The sequence below is a fragment of the Acartia tonsa genome, chromosome 13, assembly GCF_053477335.1.
Source record: "Acartia tonsa isolate MP-2025a chromosome 13, ASM5347733v1, whole genome shotgun sequence".
NCBI lineage: Eukaryota > Metazoa > Arthropoda > Copepoda > Calanoida > Acartiidae > Acartia > Acartia tonsa.
This window is the reverse complement of record NC_137272.1, coordinates 30,185,083-30,194,798: the sequence shown is the minus strand read 5'-3', so window position 1 is coordinate 30,194,798 and position 9,716 is coordinate 30,185,083. Positions and strand designations below refer to the sequence as shown.

At 33.0% G+C, this 9,716-nt stretch overlaps 1 protein-coding gene across 1 annotated transcript in view; it reads left to right on the top strand.

Annotated features, from left to right (window-relative positions):
- The first annotated feature begins 224 nt into the window (after positions 1-224).
- The window catches only part of LOC145335249 (uncharacterized), a 31,436-nt gene continuing 21,944 nt past the window's right edge, over positions 225-9,716 (top strand). Inside the window, exons 1-2 of the mRNA XM_080180987.1 lie at positions 225-287; positions 5,397-5,519. The gene's annotated coding sequence lies outside the window, so the exon portion shown is untranslated. The remainder of the gene's footprint in view (positions 288-5,396; positions 5,520-9,716) is intronic.

Below are 9,716 nucleotides of genomic sequence, written 5' to 3'. Positions count from 1 at the left end.
GAAAAAGATCGGACAAAAATACTCTTAAAAAAACTTCAATAATTAATCACCGAAACACTAATTTTTTAAATAAGTAGAGTAAGAAATATGGATTTTTAAAAACTAAATCTAACCCCTTTGGGACCATAACTGCGGTGCCTTAACCCTGTGGGGCTAGTCAGTATCCAATATAACCTAACCTAGACAAGCTTCGATTTTAACAAGGACAACTAAATGCACAGGAGTATGTACAAGTATGTGAAGAATATGGAGTTGAAGTGGATGATAATGAAATACAAAGTGTCAAGGTATTTTTAAAAAGAATTAGATTGCTGGAGACCTGGAGGATCATTTCTGGAACTTTCTGGGACAACTATATTTTAAACGGTTTTGTACAATTATAGTTTAATTTAGTATATTGGCCATTTTAAAGGCTTATATACTAGTCCCCAAAGTTATATAATAACGTTTTCTTATTCGTTGTCCTAACAAATTCAGAGTAAATTTTGATTGGTTTATTCATTAAGTTGAGTGTTCAAACATTTTAACCACTGATTTTAATCTACAGAAAGGGTAATTTCGTGTATCATAATTTGGATTATACATCAATTTATTGGTTATTGTCTTATCCCTTTACATCCCTAGTTCGCACTTATTATTAATTAGGATCCATTTCACCCCAATTTAGCAACCCCTAATACCCTAATAGTGTGGTAGCGGCCTCGGTTTATCAGCCGCTTCCCAAGTTCAGGATTACGGCAGTGCGAACAGACGTGGACACGTATAATTATAGAGAAGCTGGGCTTCTCTATATATCACCAAATAACAAACAGAATTTACTTACGTGTTACTTTATTCAGAGTCTAAAGGTTACTGATTTATAATACAACAAATAATCAATACACAGATTGGAATAATTAATACTAAATCAAAGGTTAAATATAGATATACATGCAATAAACAAAATGGACAACATTTATCCCCCATCCCTGGAAAGGGGTGGGGAACCAAGCAAATCAGATTAACCATAATGCGGCTGTCAAACTATAATCAATTTTAAAGCATGGGGGAGGGGTCAGGTGTACACATCCCCCCGTTACTCGGGGGAGGTCTCTCAGCCCTCCTACGAGTCGGGGTCAGGGTTGCCATGCAGCATGGCCCAGGGTTGCCGAATACCACAATAGAACCTAGAATAATAAGGGGGTTATAAAAAATATCAAAATAATAGGGATACTGAAGGGATAATTTTGTGTATCATCATTAGAGATGTTTATGAATTTATCAGCCATTGTCTTATCCCTTTAGAACCCTGGATCTGAACACTTTAAAGATTTAATATCACTATGACTTTTAGAATTGAGAATATTGCTTCGATGCGAGAATAAAAAGATAATCTTATCTATATAAGATGCTATCGTATTATCAGGGATAAGACTATAGTTGATAAATGCTGTTCATACCCGATTATGATAAACAAAATTATCCTCCTTGTAGATTTTAAAAATTTGTAGAAAAGTGAACATCCCAATCAAGATTTTTTAAAAGTACCCAAAGTTTTTAAAGTAACAAATGTTTATAAAATGTATTATATCAGACTAATGTTATTTATTTAGAAATATGGGATATTTCGTGTAAGAAATCTAATTACTCCTCAATTTCAATTATCCAGTTTTTTTTACAAAGGGAGGGGACTTCAGACTGTAAATTTTACTGGTCCCAAAAGTGTTATAAAACATTATTCATTTGTTGGCTTAAAAGCTTCATTAAATTGATTTTCTCGTATTCATTCGAATCCGGTGGATAGGAACCGGTTCTCATCCATACGAAAAAACTATGTCTAGCATCGTATTATATCCAGCTTTATACGAATATAGAAATGTACAATCATAAGATTAAAACTAGTTTTTTTAGCCGGTGACTTCGTCACCTCGGGGCTAAAAAAAACTAGTTTTAATCTCATAATTGTACATTCTATATCCGCGGAAAGCCGTTTATAATACGATGCGAGAAATAACTATTCTCGTATTCATTCGAATCCGGTGGACAGGAACCGGTTCTCATCCATACGAAAACTATGTCTAGTATCGTATTATATCCAGCTTTCTACGAATATAGAAATGTACAATCATAAGATTAAAACCAGTTTTTTTAGCCGGTGCCTTTGGCACCTCGGGGCTAAAAAAATTAGTTTTAATCTCATAATTGTACATTCTATATCCGCGGAAAGGCGTTTATAATACGATGCGAGAAATAACTATTAACAAAAATTTAATTTACAGAAAATATTTTGTTTACCATAATGAGGTAGAGTGTATATCAATATTCCATTGTCTTATCTCCCTTAAGATCCTTGAGTCTTTTTGACTATTTTGCTCCTAGCACCTTGGTTGTATAAGGGTAGGGTGTAGTCTACTCCCCACTCCTTTATATTTACTAAATAAAAATTATAATAATCCTTATAATAAAGTAACAGTATGTCTAACTGTCTGAAGGATCTTGCTAACCTCTGAACCGATATGGTTCTCCTTTACAGGGTAACTCCTTGTTGGTCCTTAGAAGGTTTATAACTCGCCCCTAAAATAATTTCCACCCCTTTAAATATATTTTTCCTTTTTTTAGTCTAAAATAAAAATTATTGAATTCATCTCCCCCAAAACATTTTTAACAAAGCTTTTAAAAATACATTTTTCTTCCGTATTAAGCTTTATTCCTTATCTATGTAACTCTGACTATTTGCATTTAATCCTAAAAGTATATGTACTGCAAGATGCGAAAAATATAAAATGGAGATTCAATAGTAGTATATTTAATTCCAATATATGCAGCTCTGTCAAAAAAGACAGAGAGAGAGAGAGAGAGGGAACAATGGGCTGTTTATTACACTAGTCCCCAAAGTTTTACAATAACATTTTCTTATTCGTTGGCTCAACAACTCTGGGGACTTTTACTGAATTTTGGTTGGTTGGTTTATTAAGTTGAAATTTTTAAACCACTATATTTAATCTACAGAAGGGGTAATTTAGTGTGTTATCATTGGTGCAATTAATAATAACAGTGAATAGTGTTAAATGAAAGGTGGTATGTCCATATTATGTGAGCCATGATCACTTTTTAGAAACCATACAGTCGACATAAACAACTGAATTTGCTCATCAAATGAATTCTAAAATTTATGACTGGAAGTCTAGAATTTAGGATTTTTGTAAAAAAAAAACATAAAAATTGGATTCCTTTAAAATACTCTTATCTAACCTTAAAAGATTTTTTTTTCATAATTTGTTGTCATTATTCTAGTTATGGAATAGATATACAACTAATAAATCCTATTATACAAAGTAGTAAGGTTTGGTATATGTTCGTTAAAATCTCATCAACCACTGAGCCGATTTAGTTCTCCATTGAAAGAAAGTTTCACATACATAACGATAAGGCAAAAGTTAGAATAAAAGTCTTAGGATGGTTTTATGCTATTTTACTGTCCGCCGTCACATAGAAGCTGCTAGTTAATTAAATAATAACTGCACTACTTTACATTTTACATAACCTTTATTTAAAGTCATAAATTACAGAGAGAGAGGGAAAACAGTAAAAGTGTCTGACTATGACGTCAGAAAAAATTAACAATTAACCAATGAGAGGCCGCTATATATTTTACCATTGTGAAAACTGGCTTCTCATTGGTTAATTGTTAATTTTTTCTGACGTCATAGTCAGACACTTTTACTGTTTTCAGAGAGAGGGGACATTGGGCTGTTTATAACAATAGTCCCCTAATTTTAAAATAATGTTTTCTAATTCGTTTGCTTATTCATATTTTAATTGGTTGATTTATAAAAATGAACGGTCAAACGTTTCAACCACTATTTTTATGCAACAGAAATGTTAATTTTTGTATCATCATTGTGGATGTACATCAACTTATCGGTCATATTTTCTTATCCCTTTAGATCCATGCATAAATTAGATTAAATTTCTATTAAAGCTTTCCCAGTAAAACCTGGTATCTAATCGAATTACTAGTACTAGATGAAGCAGCTTATAGTGCCTAATAAAAATGACGTCATAAAATACAAATGAGCAATGATAGGCCAGTATACATTGTAATTGCCCAATGGTAAAATGTTTACTGACCCATCATTTGTCATTTGTAATACATGACGTAATTTTTTATTAGGCACTATATTCTGCTTCCTGATTAATAACAATTTTATGAAATTAATTTAAAGTGGTCATGGGTGATATAATATGGACATTTTTGAGCAAGATAACAATATTCTAATAATGATTATGTCTAATTAGGTCCACAGAACAGATCTATAATATATACCTATATACAGATACCTACCTCCCTACCTTTTTCAGTGACCTTTTTCGTCTGCTAGCAAATTGTTTTCTGCTCCTTGGCTGTGTTGATATTCTCGGCACCAATGGAAGATTTTCAATGACTCAATTAAGAGTCGGTACAAGGACGTTTGGATAGGGACATGCAGTTAATTAACCCCTTCTCCCTCTAATGTTTTACTCTAAATGTCTACAGCATAAAATCTTTATTAAAAAATAACTGGATGTTGACTGTCTTTCTGTGTGTAGATAAGGTTATCTCTAGCCGCCGAACTGATATGGTTCTTCATTAAATTGGAACTTTCTATAGACCTATGAAGTTTGTATAACCATTTGAGGGAGGTTACCTCAACCCTCCCTATATAAATTGCCCTTGGAACCCCCATCCCTTCTACAACCTACATGTCATTTTAAAACTAATGCAAATATTCAAACCTTTTGATAATTCAAGGTTTTCAGATTGTGACTTTGACTATCTGCACTAATCTAATGTAGATTTTATAATATCAAAGAGCGTCTAAGCTCTTACAAGAGAAAAATAGCAAGATTGATATCTTCCATAGCTAGCACTGCAAAAAGTTGTAGTATAGTGGATGAAAATTAATTACTTCTGATCTTAACTTTGACTTTCAATTTTAAAAGTAACATGATGTCTGTGAGTCAGTCTGATTGTAGCGAATTATCTTAAATCAATATAACCTAACATAAGTAGAAACAATAACACAAGAAAAACTACCTTTCCCCCTTTTGTTCATATTCGATAAAAGTGTGGGGTGTTGGATTTCTTTGCTCGCTTGACACTTTAAGGGAGGACCAGGGGGGGGGGTAAAGAGTTACATCCCAAATAAAAAAGCTTGGACGTCATTGGAACTGCCAGTAAACTTTTGTAGAGCAGCTTTGCTAATAAAAAAAACTGTGAGAAAGATAGAGATTGATGCTCGGTGCCAAATGCAATTTCAACTAAAGAAAATTGAATTCAAGAAATGAACTTTTATGTGAAAAAAAATTGTAGGAACTATCTTATATTCCTCTTTATCTACTTATATTTCTCTCTATATATCTATCTATCTATCTAGTTGATAGCAGACCAGAATGATGAGGTGTCAGTGCAAGATCTGATTATCCATGTGCGGAATTCTGATATACTCAAAGCATTTGACAATGTAGATCCTGAATCTGACAACTATTGGAAGAAAAAGGTAAATGAAGCAGTAAATAGTGCCTAATAAAAAATGACGTCATACAATACAAATGACCAATGATAGGCCTGTTTACATTGTAATTTTCCAGCCATTTTATGTAAATGACTACATAACAGAACTTATCTGTAACAATAATAATAATATTTCTACATGAAAAAAAAATACTTTATATAATATGATAAAAATGTATGTGATTCATCACTACAAATGACACAAAAGTTAGATAACGCAGGTAAACAATAAGCAAATAGCAAACAAAGTCTTGGGCGCATAAAGGGATGCGGAATAAAGATTTTCCACATACGAAAGGACAAATAAAAATCGTTTTCTTTTTCAAATTGTTGAATTTTTCATTACAATTAATTATCTGGTTTACTACGCCTTTGGTCATCATTGTTCAGAAAGGGAGTGGATATTTGACTGTAAATTACACTTGTACCCAAAGTTTTATAGCTAAGTTATCTAATTTTTAGCTCAAAAACATCTACAAATAACTATTGCCCAAACTTTTCAATCAATAATCTAAGAATGGGTAATTTTGATTATGATGAGTGAGAATGTATGTACATCAATTAATCATCTATTAAAATCCCTTGCGGAATTAATAGTACACGGTTAATGCATGATTTGATGATATAATCATGATATACTTATTTGATTTGATTATATAAACTAACACATCCCAATGACATTTATTTGTTGACATTAGCATGGGTCAAAGTGATTATGAACCAAAGAAACATTCTTTGTTCCCCTATTTCACTTCCGTTTACTTCTTATTTACTCTCATTTTCTCCTTCTAGCTTCCCCTTTCCTTTCCCTTTATTTCTTCTCCCTCCCAAATCCATTTACTTTACCTTTACTATCCCTTTACTTCACCTTCACTTCCCTTCACTTCTTATAATTTACCTTTCCTTACATTTATTTCACCTTCACTTCCCTTTACTTCTAGTCGCTTCCTCTTACCTTAAGCTTTACGTTTCCTCTACTTCCCATTGGTTTTTCTTAATTAAACTTCCCTTTACTCTATCTTCACGTTCCTTCACTTCTTTTTTGCTTCTTGTTTTCCTAACCTTCACCTTTACTTCCCTTTATTTCTTCTTTTTTCCCCTTCACTTTACTTTTCCTTTACCACATATTTACTTTCCATTAATTCTTCTCAATAAACCTTCCCTTTACTTCACCATTACTTCCAATTACTTCTTATTGCTTCCTTTCCCCTTACCTTCACTCCCCTTTACTACTTATTTGCTTCCCCATTCCCTTTACTTCATCATTATATCCTTTAATTATTTATAGCCTCCCATTACCCGTTCTATTCACTTTCCTTCATTTTCCCTTCATTTTCCCTTCACTTTCCCTTCACTTTCCCTCCACTTTCCCTTTACTTTCATTCACTTCTTTTTTGCTTCCCCTGCCCTTTACTTCACATTTACTTCCCAATTCTTCTACTCAAATAACCTTTCCCTTACTTTTGACTCGCCCTTTACTGCATCTTTGTTTCTCATTTCCCATACCTTCACTTTACTTCTTCTGACTTCCCCTTATCTTTGCCTTTACTTTCTCTTTATCCAATTTAAAACAACCCCACCCACTTCCTACAATTATTAATGTACACGCACATGACATGATTGATTCTAAGTATTTAAACCAGAAAACTTATGGGATAGGGTAATAGAAATTAATCTTCATTAGGGTGGGTCGATTTTGGACATTTTTTTTCTGATGCCAAAGCGGGGATCTGCACTCAATTTATATAGATATAATACACCTCTGGGTGATTTAAAATTTATCCTAAGTCTTAAAACCGCTGACGACCAGACATTCAATTGTATAGCTATTTGTAAATGGGAGTCAAAAATTTATTGAATCAGAACTATGGCTTCATGGTGCTCCCTGGAAATGCCTTGAGGAGCTGAGTCAGGAACTTTTGTCCGTTTCAAAATATCTTGTTCCTAGCCTGAGAAAATCTAAAAAACCTCTACAAATTGGACAATTCTCAATAAACCTTAAAATGTTTTGGTTTTTTAGTGATTTCTAAGGCTAGGAACGAGATATTTTGAAACGGACAAAAGTTCCTGATTCAGCTCCTCAAGGCCTATCCAGGGAGCACCATGAGGCCATAGTTCTGATTCAAATTTTTTTTTGAATGTCGTCTTTGCATACTAATAAGTAATGAATTATATTTTTAAGTGGTCGTGTTCTAAAACTCAATTTTTTAAAATTCTTTTTCGGTCAGAAATGTTTTTAAGGTTAATTTTATCTGTTGCATATCCCCGCTTTGTCTAATTCCGATATGAACCCACCCTAATCTTCATCCACAATGATGGTAGAAAAATACCTCCTTCTGTAGATTAAAATTATCGGTTAAACACTTAAAAATTGCACTAAACAATAACATTTACGAAAATACCCAAAGCTTATAAATCAACAAATGAGATAATGTGCTTTTAAAAACATTTGGTACCAGAGCTGGATCTTTAAATTGTTTAGTGGTGCGCTGAATCGGGGCGATCTAGTTCGGCGCACCTAGATATTATTAGATTTCAATCTTTAAATCAAAATGGAATGGGCGAATCAGCGCGCCCAGTGGCGCGGCAATGTCACTCGCTGGTGAACTGGATCGCCCAGATTCAACGCACCACTAAACGATTTAAAGATCCAGCTCAGTTTAATTTAAAGTCATATGTTTCCTTTCTCCCTGATCTGACTATACAAATGATTTTATTAAGAGTGACAAATGTCTCTCATCCACTGCACTGTGCGAATATCCTTGATTAATTCTGTCATGATAGCTTTATAAAGATAAATAGAGGACTTTGGGGACTAAAGTAATATACAGCCCATTGTCCATTTTCTCTTATAATATTATAACTTATATGGTAGCTTTATCTTGAAATAGAAGATAGAAGAAATGTGTTTGTTTGATTTTATAAGTTGCATTCATTCCAAACTTTTTGGGAGTAAAGCAACTCTATCCTTATAATAAAGTGACAGGATGTCTGTATGTCTATTTGTTCATATGTTTGTTTCTTTGTTTGCACCAAAGGATCTCGCTTTTCACTAAAACGATATGGTTTTCCTTTACAAGGTAGCTTCTCATGGGTCCTGGGAAGGTTTATAACTATTTTGGGGAAAGGTATCAAAACCCTCTCAAGAGAAATCACCGCTAAAAAATTACCCCTCTCCCCCCAAAAAAATTCTTTAAATCTAAAATAAAAACGAGGTTCAACAACTCTTTCCAAAAGTGCTCCTAGAGACCTTTAGTGGCGTAGCCGCTAATAATTTCATAATTTAAAGCAATTACTATGTTAGTAGCTTCGCACCAAGCTCTGTGATCAAAAAAATTGGGGGGTAGGGGTAATTTTGTAGGTGCTTTTTCTCTTGGTAGGGTGGTTGAACCCTCCCCCAAATGGTTATAAACCTTCCAAGGACCTGTAGAAGCTACCCTGTAAAGGAGTCTATATATATGTCTAACCGTTTGACCAATATTTGCCTAAAAAAGCAGTTAAGTTTTATCAGGGACGAAGGGGACATTGAACTGTAAAATAAACTGGTACCCAAAGTTTTATAACCAAGAAATCTTAATCTTTGACACATAAACTTTAGGTACTTCTTTTAATTTTGATAAGTTGGTTCTTAACTAGAAGATTTCATACTTATCAATCAGTGGATAAATCTACATGAAGGGTAACTTTTTTATCATTATTAAGGATGTACATCAATTTATCGCGCTTTGAGTTTGTCTTATACCTGTTAATTGATGCATTCCTAATTCATATCAGATCAAATTTTAGCATATAATGTAAAATTACATCCCTTTTTCCAATGGATATTATTTTTCCTTGTTTTTTTAGTTGTAAAACTTTTTGATGTTGAAGAAATCAATATTGAATGAAAATCCTATCGATTTAAAACTTTGTATGATGATTTATATAGCAATTAGGTATGATTAAGAAAGCGTTCCAAATCGTTACAAGAAAGTCCGTACGCTAACAAGCTAAAATGTTATAAAATCGTGTTATTGTTCTCTTTACTAACCTTTTAGGGCTTCGTTTTTACGGATGTTGTCATCCTTGTTATCCTTAAATTTCTAACATTACAATAATTATTACATTTGATTTTGAAATACAATTTTCTTGGTTGAAATTGTTTATAGTGGTTCAACTGGCTAACCATCTACTCTATAACTCA